The sequence below is a fragment of the Oryctolagus cuniculus genome, chromosome 1 (assembly GCF_964237555.1).
Source record: "Oryctolagus cuniculus chromosome 1, mOryCun1.1, whole genome shotgun sequence".
Classification (NCBI taxonomy): Eukaryota; Metazoa; Chordata; class Mammalia; order Lagomorpha; family Leporidae; genus Oryctolagus; species Oryctolagus cuniculus.
In genome coordinates this window covers 187,297,948-187,314,858 of record NC_091432.1, presented here as the reverse complement: position 1 = coordinate 187,314,858, position 16,911 = coordinate 187,297,948, and the positions used below count along the sequence as shown (strand labels likewise).

The window sequence follows — 16,911 nt, the reverse complement described above, 5'->3', positions numbered from 1 at the left end:
CCATAACCTCCCTCCCATCCACAACCATCCCATCTCCCACGCCCTCTCCCATCCCATTCTTCATCAAGATTAATTTACAATTATCTTTATAAACATAAGATCAACTTAGTATATACTAAGTAAAGATTTCAACAGACTGCACCCACAAAGACACACAAAGTATAGAGTACTGTTTGAGTAGTAGTTTTACTGTTAATTTGCAAAGTACAATACAATAAGGACAGAAGTCCTACATGGGGAACAGGTGCACAGTGACTCCCGTTGTTGATTTGACAATGAACACTCTTATTTGTGACGTCAGTAATCACCCTAGGCTCTTGTCATGAGCTGCTGAGGCTATGGAAGTCTCTGAGTTCACCAACTCTGATCTTATTTAGACAAGGCCATATTCAAAGTGGAAGTTCTCTCCTCCCTTCAGAGAAAGGTACCGCCTTCTTTGATGGAAGAAGGTGGAAACCTTCTTTCCATTGGGATCTCACTCACAGAAATCTTTCATTTAGGTCATTTTTTTTTTTTTTTTTTTTTTTTTTTTTTTTTTTTTTTTTGCCACAGTGTCTTGGCTTTCCATGCCTGCGAAACTCTCATGGGCTTTTTAGCCAGATCCGAATGCCTTAAGGGATGATTCTGAGGCCAGAATGCTGTTTAGGGCATTTGCCATTCTATGAGTCTGCTGTGTATCCTGCTTCCCATGTAGGATCATACTCTCCTTTTTAATTCTATCAATTATTATTTGCAGATACTGGTCTTATTTATGTAATCCCTTTGACACTTAACCCTATCTTTTTGATCAATTATGAACTGAAACTGATAACTTTAACAAGTAAGATGGCATTGATACATGCCACCTTGATGGGGTTGAATTGAAATCCCCTGGCATGTTTCTAGCTCTATCATTAGGGGTAAGTCCAAGTGAGCATGTGCCAAACTCCCTGACTATTTTCATTTCTGACCCCAAATACTGCTTATTTTTCATGTCACAAAAAAGTATTCATTCATTATACAGGAAAATGTCTTCCCAAAAAATGTTTGATAGTGAAAAATAATTCTTATATGTAAATTATGAAGTTCCTTAGAAAGTTTAGTGATGAATTAAATCAACTAATATGAATTAAAATCTTTTTTGCTCACTCCATCTATTAGCACAGTACTATATATGACCATGGTACAATGTAAATGGGGAACATACACTGTAATAAGTTGGAAATGTGATTAGATTTTCTTTCCCTAAGAGGAAAAAGAAAAATTTAATTTTCTGTCCATTTATAAAAAAAACCTTGGGGTAAATGCTAAGATACAGAGTGGAGGAAGGGATTTATCCTAGTGGATAGAGGTATAATACACAGCAGTATTTCTCTGCAGGATGAGAGGTATGGGAAGGTGTGCCTCAAGAATGAAAGAGCTGGGACTTGATCAGGTTCTGAGAGGCAGAAAACAGTCTATGAAAAACCATGTCCGATATCTCCTTACTTCCTTACTTCAAAGAAATACAGGTTTTCTCATTTTAATTATTCTGAAACTGGGGTGAGTCTTACATTCATTGACAGGTTGCAATCACTGCTGGGCAGATAGCCAGTTTGATATGGTTGTCATTGTCTTGATCCCAAATATGTTGTCACTCCCTCTAAGTTTAGAATATTTTTGCTGCTATAAGTGTTGAGTTTTTTTTTCCTTTAAGATGTCTTCTAAAAGATTATACTGTGATTCAGGATTAATGTGTAAGTCACTACATTTGCATAAATATACGAAAATTGAGCAGTAGGCAATAAATTTCATTTTAGCGAAACAAATATCATATCAGGAATGACTAAAGCCCCATATTTCCTTATAAACAATAACCATGTGCTTTGTAAAACTTAAGAAAATAAAATACCCAGAAGTATATAAAGTTGTTTTAGGATTTGTTATTAAGGTACATACAAAAGAGTTTGCCCATCAAATGCCACGTCCAGGAACTGAAACAGAAGAAATTGCTAAATTGCTTGGAATTGGTGAAAGAAAATGAATAGTAATGTGACTGATTCATACAACATGTAGGACTATCTTCAAGCCATTACATCATAGTTAAACTGATAGCATTTTTCTTCCTAACACAGTCCAATGGTATGTCTTTTGATCAATGCCATAATGGATTTAATGAAATAAGAGTAAAATATATTTTTCACTATTGAAAATTTAAAAGAAATATTGGGTTCCTGATTTAAAGTTACAGAAATCCATGAATAATATTCTAAAGTGGTACAAATAAAGAACAATCTTTAATAACTAAGCAAGGAAAGACATGTTGGGCATGGAGCCATCAAATTCTCAGGTTAAGAAATAGTTTGAGAGTTACTGCTTTATACTGACCTGCAGTCCCTTTGTGGCCCTTTTATGTATGCTTTACATATGCCTGTACAAGGTACTGAGTCTCAGCCTCAGTTCTCTACTCCACAAAACAGGTATAATAATCCCGGTACGAAAATTTATGGGGATTAAAAAGACACCACAAATAAATAGTACATCAAGCCTTTGACATAAATGCTCATTTAAATCCTAGTCCTGGGCACCTGGCACAGTAAGATGCCCACATTCCATATGGAGTGCCTGTGTGTGACAAACACTCCAGTTCTAATTCCAGCTTCCTGGAAATGGGAGATAACTTAAGTATTTGGGTCCCTGCTACCCACATGAGTCCAGATTGAGTTCCAGGCTTCTGGTTTCAGTTTGGCCAAGCCCCAGCTAATGCAGACATTTGGGGAGTGAATCTCTGTTTGTGTGTATGTGTATTGTTCAAACAAATAAAAATTTTAAAAATTAATAAGCTTAATAAAGAAAATGCCAGTTCTTGTGTTTTCTCTAAAAGAATGCCACATTTAAATGAAATTCTTGTTTGTAAGGTTTATGTCATCAGACTCTAAGAACTGTGAGGTGACGGCTGGTGCTGTGGCACAGTGGGCTCAGCTGCTACTTAGGATGTCAGCATCCCATATGGCTTCCAATACAGTCCCCTGTTAGATAGCCTAAGTAACTGTGGTCCTGATTCCCATGTGGAAGATCGAAATAGTGTGTCAGGCTCCTGACTTTGGCCTGGCCTAACCCTGGTCATTATGGCCATTTGGGGAGTGAGCCAGCAGACAGAAGGTCAGTCTCTTTCTCTTTCTTACTCTTACTCTTTTTCTTCTACTCCCTTCCTCTCTGGCACTTTTTCAAACAAAAATTAATAATAAAAGTAAATATTTTTTTAAAAAGTTAAAAGAACCATGAAGTGTTAAAACTCCAACCCTGGGCCGGCGCCGCGGCTCACTAGGCTAATCCTCCGCCTAGCGGCGCCAGCACACCAGGTTCTAGTCCCGGTCGGGGAGCCGGATTCTGTCCCGGTTGCCCCTCTTCCAGGCCAGCTCTCTGCTGTGGCCAGGGAGTGCAGTGGAGGATGGCCCAAGTCCTTGGGCCCTGCACCCCATGGGAGACCAGGAGAAGCACCTGGCTCCTGCCATCGGATCAACATGGTGCGCCGGCCGCAGCGCGCCAGCCGTGGCAGCCATTGGAGGGTGAACCAATGGCAAAGGAAGACCTTTCTCTCTGCCTCTCTCTCTCACTGTCCACTCTGCCTGTCCAAAAAAAAAAAAAAAAAAAAAAAACCTCCAACCCTGAAACATCAGGATCTAGCATTAGAAAACTTGATAATCAATTGATTAGAATAATATCTTCACTTGATGTGATACCTCTTTTCAGATATACTTCAATCTTAAATATTATTATAATTCTTTACTTGGAAGCTGCAACTAGCTGAGAAATCTACCTTTTTTAAAAAGATTTATTTATTTATTTGAAAGGCAGAGTACAGAGAGGGAGAGGCAGAGGCAGAGGCAGAGGCAGAGAGATCTTCCATTTACTGGTTCACCCCGTCAAGTGGCCACAATGGCCAGGGCTAGGCCAGGCTGAAGCCAGGAGCCAAGGGCTTCTCCATGTCTCCCAAATGAGTACAGGGGCCCAAGACTTGGGCCATCTTCCACTGCTTTCCCAGACACATTAGCAGGGAGCTTCATTGGAAGTTGGGCAGCCAGGACTGGAATCAGTGCCCATGTGGGATGCTGGCACTGCAGGAGGCAGCTTAGCCCACAAAACCATAGCACCAGCACTGAGAAGCAGTCACCTTTTGCTGCTGTTTACTTGGAAGTTGCCTAGAGAGAAGATCTCCTAAACCAGAAGTGGTTCATTATGGTTTATTTTTTCATTGATATCTTAATTGTCATCACTGATTATAGCTTAGCAAACAGTTGAGATGCAAAATCAAACCAAGAAACAGGTTTACTTTTATAAATTTGGAAGGGAAAGATTAATCTCCGGAAAAAAAAATAGAGAATATTTCTGTTTAATTTCAACCATCACCAGACATGTTAATCATATAAATGTCAAAATGCAAAAACAGATAAAATGTCACAACAATACAATAAACAGGTTGCTTTAAAGTCATAAAATTTATGTTTTATTACTGCTCAGATGATTATCAAACTCTACAAATTCACTCTAGAGGGATACCTACATAGCATCACAACAAGGATTACGGCTCTAGGGACTGTGAGAGTACTGCCTCTATTCCCCCATCAGTATTACAACAAGGGGAAACAGTCATTCAAGGAAGCCCTTGTCTTCTGTCTCATGCACTGGACTAAGAATGATAGAGAGAGAGATTTCATACTTTGGATCCTCACAGAATCACTGACTCTTCGAATAAAATTTACGTTTACAAAACAAAATGGATATGTATTCAAAGATGGATAAAGTTAAACTCCTTTATGTTTAGTTCTATAGATATGTATTCACCATCAACTGTATACTATGAGTGTATGTTGCCAAAAGTGTAGAACCTACTAAGGAAAGTTATCATATGAGAAATTTTTAATGTCTAATATTGTTAATACACAATAAGTTGTGTGAGGATGATAATATTCCTCTGCAAGCATGTTTGCAAGGTTCTCTGGACTACCTCATTCCATATTCTAACTTGAGACCTATATGTTAATCCAAAGGAATACAAAGTTTGCAGAACCCTTGTCTAAATCCACCACTTTTGGAATCCCTATTTACAACTGCATTGCAGGTAGCTCATGTGCAACATTAACACTCTTACTCCAAGAAATTTATTTCTTAGCAGTCAAAAACAATGCTCGGCCTGCGCCGCGGCTCACTAGGCTAATCCTCCGCCTTGCAGCGCCGGTACACCAGGTTCTAGTCCCGGTCGGGAAACTCTGGATTCTGTCCCGGTTACCTCTCTTCCAGGCCAGCTCTCTGCTGTGGCCAGGGAGTGCAGTGGAGGATGGCCCAAGCACTTGGGCCCTGCACCCCTGGGAGACCAGGAGAAGTACCTGGCTCCTGGCTTTGGATCAGCGCGGTGCGCCGCTGCAGTGCACAGGCCGCGGCAGCCATTGGAAGGCGAACCAACAGCAAAGGAAGACCTTTCTCTCTGCCTCTCTCTCTCACTGTCCACTCTGCCTGTCAAAAAAACAAACAAACAAACAAAAAATGCTCTATTTCTATCCTTACTTCATGGAGAAGTAATAACAACATACCCCATGGAGAGAAGGCTGAGTACAGGCTTAGAACTGAATTCAAATTTCATTACTTAGCAGTGTAAACCCATGCAAATAATCACTTCTCTGAACTCGTTTTATCCTTTGTAAATGAGGTTACTAATACTTACCACTTTGGTTTATTTTTGAGGATTAAGTGAGATGGTATATAGAAATGAATAACTAAGTTTAGTATGTGATAAGTTTTTAAAGAGTTTTTATTATTATTATTATGTTACATTCTCCAGTTAATCAATATCAAAAAAAAACTAGTTATTCAGATAAGATCTCAGAAAGAACATTCTTCAGTCTAGTGTAGCAGTACCAAATATTAACCATACCACTCACTTAACAAGACCTACACAACCAGTCTCAGCATTGTTAATTAAGCTATGTGAAGCATTTACTAGATATATCCATCATACTTCAGAGGAAACCAGTTGGCTTGCAGACACTTAACACTATACAAAAATAACATCAACCAGTTATTGAGAAACACTTGTGTGCACCCTCTAATATAATCTTTCAAAACCGTGCTATCCTTCTTTGAAGGATGGAGTCTCATTTCCTCTCCTCTTCAAAGTGAGTGTGATTTTGTAATTGACTCAAAAAAAAAAATAAAATGCAACAAAAGAGACACCACAAAATTCTCAGGGTTAGGCTGTAGAAAGCAATGTGGTTTTTATCTGGCTCTCTCTCTAGGGATGCTTCCTTTTGGAACCCAACTATAATGCTGTATTAATGCCAACCAGCCACACAGAACACTCTGCATAGGTGTTCTCTCTACAACCCCTGTAAAGGTTACAATAACAACCAACATTAATCCTCAAATATGTAAGTGAGACCTCAATTAATTCCAGTCCAAGCTTTCCAGCTAACCCAGTTGATGCCATCTCGAGCAGAGATACAGTATTTCTACTGTTCAACTTTTCCCCCTTATTTTCCTTCCTATACTAATTACTTCTGCCATAAATCTTGTCCTTATCAACTCACACATACAGCATTTCAAGCAGCTCCTAACTACCTTCTCTATTCTCTACTCCTTAAAACCTTCTAAAGTATACCTAATAACAGGTCAATATTCTGAAAGAATTAATATTATCCTACCATCCCACCATTAAAAAGTACTCAACAGTTTCCTATTGTCCCAAAAATAAAGCCCAACTGCACTGCAAAGACTTCCAAATTCTGCCCCAAATTAACAACTCTTACATCTTGTCTTCATCTGCCAACATGAGCCTCCTATGCAGCCAATCAGAACTATTTTCTGTTTCTTACTAGAGCCTCTTAAATCTGAACTCCTATGCAACTTATAACATCCTTATAGTCATCCCATCCAGTTGGGTATGCAAGACCTGGCTCAAATAGTGTAATGACAGCCTGTTTTCAAATATTCAAGAACATTGCAAACTAGTAGTTAAATTATTGATAGCTTGAAATTGGTAATCATGAAAGTATTACACCAAAGAAACTAGAAAACACTACATGTCAGAGTTTTGCAGAATGGACTGATCAGCACATTGTTGCCCTCATCTTTGCTTCACGTACTCAAATGTACCTACACTTTGGATGCAGATCAAGTGCAACCCTCCGTATAATGTACCCCCTGCTCACTGGATGTATATTATTTGCTATTCTCCTATAGCCTGTGTAAATTTCCTATTTGTCCTTAAAAACACACTACTTTGAAGAAAATGTTTCAATAATACAGCCACAAAAAATGAGGAAAGGGTAATGATTTGGTTTGGCTTGGCTTGATCATGATTTAAAAATAGCATTTAATGGCATGCCATGTGCATTACAGGTATCCAAGGAGTCATTGAATATCTCAAGGGTACTCTAGAAACTCCAGAAGTAGATCCCTCAAGACTTTAACATATTTCCCAAGCAAGAAAGAAAATTGTTTGGGGAAGTTTTATGTCTATATAATATCTTGACTATCTAAAATAAATTTGAAATTATTGGCATGCAAATACATATAAACACAAAACAACCTAATAAAATAGAAAACTTTGATAAAAAGGGAAATGAGTTTGTACTAACTAGAATAGAAAATGCTATATTTAACCACTACATTTTGCCCTATGATTCCTTCCAACCAAAGCAAGATAATGGGAATGTAATGAGTCACATTACTGGAAATGTCAGTTTCTCACTATAGGAAAGAGAAAGCATTCATAGAAAGAGATAGTATTTTCCTCTGCTAAATTCTGAAAAGCATATTTTTCTGAAGCGTGTGTATGAAATAAGTGATATAATGGATATATCCTCAATAATGTTTTTACAGAAGTAAAATATAGTCTGTTTCTCATAGTATGCCTCAGTCAAGACTAAGGTCACATCCTTGAGAAATAATTCCTTCTAGATGTCTCTACAGACAAGTGTATGCAGACCCAATATTCAAATATAAGGTAAATGAAAACAATTCATATGGTATACAGTATATCCCAGAGATATACTATAAACAGAGATTTTAATCAGGACCTTGTCCAAAAGTGGCTAGGAGAAGAGTAAGACCTGAGGCAATCCAAAGATGAATCAGCTGTACAAAAATGAGGACAGTAAGCAGAAGAAAGCTGTCAAAAATCAAAACAATGAGATAGGAAGGATGAATGTCAGAGAGTGAGTGCTACAATACAGCTGGAATTCGTATGCCACAGGCATTTGAGTGGATGAGGAGGTCATTTTAAGAGATCTGGGGGTGGGAGCATTTAGTATAACAGTTAAGAAGTCAGTGAAGATATCCATGTCTTATATTCCGGTACCTGGGTTCAACTCCTGGCTCTGGCTTTCCATTCCATTTGTTGTCAATGCAGATCCTGGGAGGAAGCTGATGATGGCCTAAGTACTTGAGTCCCTGCCACCCACGTGGGAGACCTGGATTGAGCTCCCAGCTCCTGGTTTTGGCCTGGCCCAGTCATGGGACATTGTGAGCATTGTAGGCCTTTAATATTTTTATATATTTTATTTATATTAGAAATGTATATATTTCTCTCTTTCTCGGTATATGTGTTTCTCTCCGTTTCAGTATGTATTAACTTTTGTACTTAACTCATTCTGCAGAGGTAAGGGGGAAATCTGCTTCTCAAATAAAAAATAGACATGAAATTGAATGGATGAGCAAAATCAACATGTTTTGGAAAATAAGAAGGTCATATGGCTGATCTATTTCCTACTAAAAATGTTGTTTCATATAACAAGTATTGCCTTTAAAAAGGCCGTCTATTTCTCCTTTAAAGTGTATAGAAAGAACATATAAGATGTTTTTGCAAGAAATGTTTCTCAGCTTTAGACTGTTAAAGCTGAACATCTGAAAAAATGCTTGATAAAGTCTCCAGATTGCCCACCAGATCCCATGGTTGATGGTCATTTTTACTGGGGAGGAGGGTACCTGAAAATATTTCTCTGTAAGTAGTATCAGTCATCTGCTGTGGCCATCAGAATACCTCAGGTATGTACACCAACAGTAAAATGAATGCATAATCACAGCACCTGCCAGGACAAGGCAACTGCAAAAGTGATCTCTAGAAGACTGAAGGACTTAACTTGCTATTTAATGTTGACCAGCAAAATTGATAAATGTCTGATAAATTCAAGGGTCTCAATTTAGTGAATATGGAGCCATAGTTCCAACAGAAAGCAGATTCCAAAACCAATTCCTTCCAATGCAGCTAGGTCTAATGATGGGATCATAAAACCAGACCACCTGCATTTGGGAAAATATTTCCACTTCCATGTATCATGGAAAAAGAAAGAGGTTTATGCTTCTTTCAACCATAAAACTCTATGGCTTAGTTATATCAAAGTTCATGAGATATACTAAAGTTTAGAGTAAACAAAAGACATACATTTCATTTAATATAAAGCAGAACAGAGATGTCCAGATATAATGAATAAAGTAAATTAATACATAGTGTTCTGTCTCTACAAATAGCTGGATATCACATGAATATGATATTGTAGAGTAATAACATTTAGGGCATGATTCAAATAGTGAATACACAGTTAGACTTCATGACAGGTAAGATATCAGTTCTGTGCTTCAAAGTTCCAGTACAACATTTTGTCCAAAATGCTCATCTGGATTTCTGACACTGTGTTACTAAATTTTCTTGACTGGATTTATAATCTCTACAACCTATTTTACCTGCATATTTTTCTTATATATCCTTCCCCACATAGAGAGACATCTTCACGCCTTGCTTCTGTATTCAACCACTCATTGCCAGTGCTAACCTTGCTGCTTATGTGGCTGTAAGGAGAATGTGACTTCTTGCTTCAGTCCTAACACTTGTATCCTGCCAATGACCACATCCTCGAATGATAATCATCAGACATGAGTCTAGCTTATTTTTTAGCAACAGCTAACTCTAAGTAACTCTTAGTGATTCAGTCTTCTTTTTAGGTAGAAGCTGAATTTTTCATATATGAAGTAAAATTTAGATTTTATTTAGTTTTCAAATGTATTGTATTGAGCTGGGTTCACCCAATAAACACATTCCTCTTTACTACCTGATCTCTGCAACAAACACAAAATAAAATTAAAAGGAAAACAGGAGTAGGTTGTTGTCACAGTAGTTAAGGCACCCTTTGGGATCCCCATATCCCATATTGTTTTTGAGTCTCAGTTCTGCTTCCAATTCCAACTTCCTGTTAATGTGCCCCATAGGAGGCAGAAGGTGATGGATCAAGTACTGGGACCCCGCCCTGCACATAGGAGAACCAAATTGAGTTCTGAGCTCCTTCGCTTTGCCCTGTTTCAGGCCCTGTTCTTGCAGGCATTTATGGAGTAACCCAGTGGGTGGAACATCTCTCTTGAATGCTCTCTCTATCCCCAACTCCATCTTTAAAAAAAAAAAAACTTTTAAAAGAATGCATTCTTTTTAATTTACCTTGGGGCCAGCATTGTGGCACAGCAAGTAAAGATACCACCTGCAATGCCGGCATCCCACAGGGGTGCTGTTTCCTATCTTGGCTGCTCCACTTCTGATCCAGCCCCCTGCCAATGGCCTGGAAAAGCAGAAGAAGATGGCCCAAGTTTTTGGGCCCCGGCCACACATGTGGAAGATCTGGATGAAGCTTCTGGCTCCTGGCTTCAGCCCAGCCCAGCCCAGCCCTGGCTGTTGCAACCATCTGGGGAGTGAGCCCAACAGATGGAGGATTTGTGTGTGTGTGTCTCTCTCTCTCAGTTGATTTGACTTTCAGATCATTAAAAAAAAAGATTTATCTATCTATTTGAAAGATATGGTGACAGAGAGAAGGACAGACACACAGAGAGAGATCTCCCATCTTACTGATTTACTCCCCTAAATGGCCACGACAGCCAGGTATACAGTAGCCAAGAAATCCATCTATGTGTCTCACATGTGCACCAGGCCATCATCTACTGCCTTTCCAGGCACAATAGCAAGAAGTTGAATGGAAAGCTGAGTAGCCAGGACACCAACAAGCATTTGAATATGGGATGCCTGCTTGGCAAGCAATAGCTTAACTTACTGTATTATATTGCAGAACTAGATCACTTTGGAACAAAAAAAGGATAGTTGGGATGGCAGCATTGCAACTTTTATCCTGATAAACCTAATATTAGAAAATGTGATTTACATATTTAGTAAAATGAGATTCTTACTGGATATCATAATTAGTCTCACCTATCCAGTCATAGGCAGTACTGGATGACTGCAGTTATTTCTAGGTGAAATCCTATACTATAAAACTTATGACATGGTGTAGAAAAATAGAATGCATGTTCCTGTGTATAACTATGCTCCTAGATACGCATGATAGAAAACAGATGAACTGTGCATCCTTAAAACCATTCCTGGGGCCAGGGTTGTTGTGTAATGGGTTAAGTCACTGCCTGCAGTGCCAGCATCTTATGCTCGTGCACCTGGGAACACAGTAGAGGATGGCCCAAGTCTTTGGGTTCCTGCACCCACGTGGGAGACCCAGCTGGGGCTCCTTGCTCATGTCTTCAGCCCAGACCAGTCCCAGCCATTGAAGCCATTTGGGGAGTGAGTCAGCAGGTGGAAGACTTCTCTGTTTCTCCCTCTCTCATTCTGTCACTCTGATTTTCAAATAAATAAAATAAATCTTTTAAAAAATTATTCCCAATCTCATCCATCAAACTCTTTCTTACTCCTTAAAGAAATGTAAGGATGAGGCCAAGGCCCAGGAATATCTAGAAGAAACTCCTCCTTTGGAAACCAGAAGAACTCAGAAGGGCCTCCCTCTTTTAACAAGGATTATCACTGCATCAAGAGAGTGGCAAGCAAAGATTTTGGTGATTTTTCCCAAGGTGATTTTTAGAGTAATCATGTCAAGATGGCTGAGGTGAGGGCTGAGAGTTTCCAGAAAGAACTATACAAATAAATGCATGTCATTGTTTAAGTCTGTTTGGGCTATTAAAAAAAAAAAAAAACTTTACAGGGCAATTAAAAGAAAGCTTAAGTTATAATATAAATATAGTCATGCAATATATGTAATAAATAATAGAAATTCATTTGTCATGGTTCTGGGGAACAAGTCTTCTTGATAAAACACTGGCAGACTGGGTGTCTGACGAGTGTGGGTTCTCTCTGCTTCAAAATGGTCCCTAATGAGGGGGGAGTGCAACTAAATGACATTGCTCCTACAAGAACACTAATTCCATTCATGAAAGCAGAGCACAATAACTTGGTCATTTTCCCCAAAGGCTTCACCTCTCAATGCTATAACATCTGGTACATAGGTTCTAATAAACAAACGCTCCAGAACTATATCAGTCACCAATCACTTCCTAAATGAACACTGCTATCTTTCACTGCCATTCTATCAGGACTATTACCTGGCATGTTATTCTACTCTATAAATTCATGTTCTTTTAAGATTTATATATTTGAAACACAGAGTCACTGCAAGAGGTAGAGACAGAAAGAGAGGTCTTCCATCCACTGGTTCACTCCCAAATGGCTGCAATGGCTGGAGCTGAGCCAATCAGAAGCCATGGTGGGCCTGGGTCAGAAGGACTTCTTTGTGGACATGAGGACCCAGAGCAAGCAAGGCATCCTGACCCTGAAGTACTCCCACTGGGCATGGCATCATCACTAATTGGGACGCCATGGAGAAAATCTGGCACCAAATCTTCTACACTGAGCTGCAAGAGGTCCCTGAGAAGCATCCCTCATGCTTCCCAGAATCCCAGAACCCCAAGATAAGCAGAGAAATGACCCAGATCATGTTCAGGACCTTCAACACCCCAGCCATGCACATGGCCTTCTGAGCCAAGCTCTCCCACCATGCCTCTGGAGTCATGACTGACTCTAGAGATAGGGTGCACATCTATAAGGACTATGCTTTCCCCCAGCCATCTTGTGTCTCCACTTCATTTGCACAGGTCCTGAATACCTCATGAAGATGCTTAGGGAGCGTGGCTACAGAGATCATGCAGGACATAAAGGACATGTTGCATTGCCTCGGACTCACAGGAGAAAAGCAGTAAGTTGTGCCATGGTCATGTGATCATTGTCATGGAGTGGTTCTGGTGTCTGGAGGTGCTCCTCCAGCCCTACTTCCTGGGCGTGGAGCCCTGCATCATACAGCAGGCCACCTTGAACTTCCACCTGAAGTGTGACACCAACATCCACAAGGACCTTTATGCCAATATAGTGCTGTCCATTAGCACCACCACTTGTTGGGGCAATGCTGACAACATTCAGAAGGGGGTCATCACGCTGATGCCCAGCACCATGAAGATCAAAATCATTGTACCTCCTGAGCCGTGTGATGGGCAGCTCCATCCTGACTTTCTTGTCCATCTTCAGATGTGGATTAGCAAGCTCAAGTATGATGAGTCAGTGCCTCCATTACCCAATGCCAATGCTTCAAAAGGCACTGTGAGCAGTGCAGCATTTGCTACATGTATCATTTCACAAGTAGATAATGTCCCTGGCAAATAACTATACCTCATGCTAGCTTCATAAAACTGAATAAGCCTTTGAAAATAATTTTGTCCTTGACGCTTGTGTCTGGTGTTGGCACCTGATTGTAGAACTTGTTGCTGATTTTTGATCTCATATTCAAGTTAACTGTTCCCTTGGCATATGATTAATACCCACTTTGATTTAAACCATAGTCCATGTGGCTTGGTCACTTTGTGGCTGAAGTGAGAACATGCTTACAGACAAGACATCCAGATTTGCCCTGGTGTATCTGCATGACCAGTCTCTCAATCTGCACAAAGCATTAATGTGTCATAGCTAACATTCCAGGATTTCTCAGAGCCTCTGTGTCTGAATCAGTTGTCATTTTCATCTTACCGGTCTTAACAGTGGGGGAGGTCTGCACTTTGAGACCCAGTTTCCCTTTTTACCTGGTTTTCCGGTTATACACAGTAGGCTGTACCAGCCTCGAGCTGGACACGTTACCTTTGCACCTTTACACTTAAAAGTTTATTCATCCTTTTAATTTATGTAAAGTTTTTGTATACAATTACAAATTCTCTAAGAGATCACATCAGTTTTTTGATTCTTTTAATGTTTATTTATTTGAGAGAGAGAGAGAGAGATTCTTCCATCTGTAGGTTAACCCTCCAAATACTGAAACAGCCAAGAATTTGGGTCATCTACCTGCTGCCTCCAGGGTGTGCAGTAGTGGGAAGCTGAACTGAAAAAGAAGGTGCCTGCGGCCGGCGCCGCGGCTCACTAGGCTAATCCTCCGCCTTGCGGCGCCGGCACACCAGGTTCTAGTCCCGGTCGGGGCTCCAGATTTCCAGATTCCGTCCCAGTTGTCCCTCTTCCAGGCCAGCTCTCTGCTGTGGCCAGGGAGTGCAGTGGAGGATGGCCCAAGTGCTTGGGCCCTGCACCCCATGGGAGACCAGGAGAAGCACCTGGCTCCTGCCTTCGGATCAGCGCGGTGTGCCAGCCGTGGCGGCCATTGGAGGGTGAACCAACGGCAAAGGAAGACCTTTCTCTCTGTCTCTCTCTCTCACTGTCCACTCTGCCTGTCTAAAAAATAAAAAAAAAAGAAAAAGAAGGTGCCTGGATTCAAATCAGACTCTGATATGGGATTAGGACATCCCAAGCAGCAACTTAACCCACTGCATCACAATGCCAAGCCTGAAATTTGGGCTTTCTAATGTGATGGGAGAACATTTGGCCACAACAACAGTAATGTACAGAGCAATAAAAGTGCTGCATTAAAAAACTGTCTTATTTTGTACCTACTCAGTGCCTCAGCTTCTGGAATATAAAACAAAATACAATGGTGCCTTATCATAAGGAGCTTCCATTCTGGAAGAGTTACGAAGCAAGTTGTCAAGAGAGAGCCATAAAAAAATCAAGAAAAGAACTATGATCCAAACAATCACGTGGCACCAAAAGAGCTCAAAGAAGAACTCTTGAACTGGTGAAGACTTCCTGGAAGGAGGTGATATGTATCATGGGACTTAAAGTATGACTCAGAGCCACCAATGTAGGAAATGTACAGAGAGCAGTATGCAGAACAGAGCTCATTGCATCTGAGAATAACATTTAGTTCGGAAGGACATGCGCTTCTTTAAAAAGTCACACTGAAGAATGGCTTGAAGAGGAAGCTTCTTCCAGCCATCTGGCAAAAACTCTAGGCAAGAAATGAGAAGGCCCTAAAGCATTAAAAAAATTCAGAGAGAAAACAATAGATCCTGGGGATGTCTAAGGGTTAGAACCCATGGTACTGGTGTCTGTTCAGAGGTTGCAATGTAGGACAGAAGAATCAAGGATGATTTGTTACATTGCTAAATACAGACACCAAATCAGGTTCCATTCCATCACCTCCTAAGGGAGGGTCTTTCCTCCTAAGCTGCCTCATCCTCTTTGAAACAAGCATTCCCTGTAATCCAAATTCTTCATGGTGGTGAAGCCTTCCAGAAATTAGTATCTGCAGAGCTGCATCCAGCCCTGTGTAGTGCTAGGAAGTCACAGCTGTAGGTTTCCAGGAATATCAGGAGTTAACTGAATTTACAAGCTTGGTAGGAACTATACCTCATCCTCCTCCCTGTGATGTCATATTGTGATCACTCAGCTCTTGATAATTAACATGACAACTGACCCTTTGACAATCACATTAAACTGCATGATTTTGTTCACCTCCCATACTACATGGTAATCACATGCATGATAGAGAGTGGGAGGCTCTCTCTTTTAATATACTGGCTGAGGTTAAAATATTCAGGGTGTCAAAGCAGATGGCATCAGGAACTATATTCTATACACAGTTCAACCTATTCCATATCAGCAGTGCAAAGATTGGCTGACAGAAAATCTATGGCTCAGGCTCTGGCATAGAAAACATTAATGCAAACATCCTCTGCCCAAAGGACTTGGCATTTACCACACTTTCTACTGGAAGCACCAGGTTCCTGTGCCAAAGGTCAGGGGCAATGGGATTAACTTCTCCCATATATTTAAGCAAACTGTCCATCACACCAGAAGTGCGGGGACACACACATATAGATACACTGAACTTACTGTAGTTGATTACAAAAAAGGTCAGCTGAGTGATTTGTGGCTACGCATGCACTCGCACACACTCATGCACAAGCACAGACACACACACATACTCAAACACACATATACACATATGAAATATCTGTATAGCAACAGAATGAAAAAAGGAGAAACTCTTAGATTTCAAACAACAAAGAAAATCTGGTCATTACTATCAATAGAGTCTATTGCTCTCAGAGCCTGAATTGCAATGATATTCACTTTTCAGCTCAATGGGTCATTTATTTCACAAAGACTCCCCAAAGCAAGCAAATAAAACAAACACCTTTGTGTGCCACATGTCAACATATTACATTTGATGGGTCTTCTATTTTAATAAATGAATTATCTGCTAAGTAATACTTGAGGATCACTTCACCTGTTGAAACAGAGCATTCCAATATATTTACAAAAGCCACTCCAGTAAGCTCTATATGGCACTCAACAAAGAATTAACACATCAAAAAAATGCATCTTTCTTAGTTTTTCAATCTGCTCAATTTTCTAGAACACTGCATATACTATAATACAATTTTCATATAGATTTAATTTATATTAAACATAATAAAAATATAACAAATGTATTTCATATGGCATACTTGTTATATATTATAATGCACATGAAATATGACAAGTATGTACATTTTTGTTTATATTCACTCAGAACTAAAATTTAAGGTTCTTATATTCATGTTCTTTTATTTGGTACATTCATACTCCACCTAAATGGAAATATTTCTAGAGTGATATAAAGTATGCACCCAGATAGAATGCCTAAGAATGCTCCCATCCTCATCTCCTTCTTTCCATTTTCTTTTGAGCCTATATTGTAAATCCCAGGGAAATGTTTAATTATCAGC

General features: G+C 39.8%; 1 long non-coding RNA gene across 17 annotated transcripts in view; it reads right to left on the bottom strand.

The window, feature by feature from the left end:
• Positions 1-16,911, bottom strand: part of LOC103346257 (uncharacterized) — a 1,098,305-nt gene that overhangs the window by 882,325 nt on the left and 199,069 nt on the right. For 2 of the 17 annotated variants that reach the window (XR_011380299.1, XR_011380300.1), the window contains one exon: positions 59-16,911. This exon is cut by the window's right edge and continues 13,413 nt beyond it. The exons of the other annotated variants lie outside the window; for them this stretch is intronic. This is a non-coding gene — a long non-coding RNA (uncharacterized lncRNA). Of the gene's footprint in view, positions 1-58 lie in introns of those variants that run through there. 17 annotated transcript variants of the gene reach the window in all.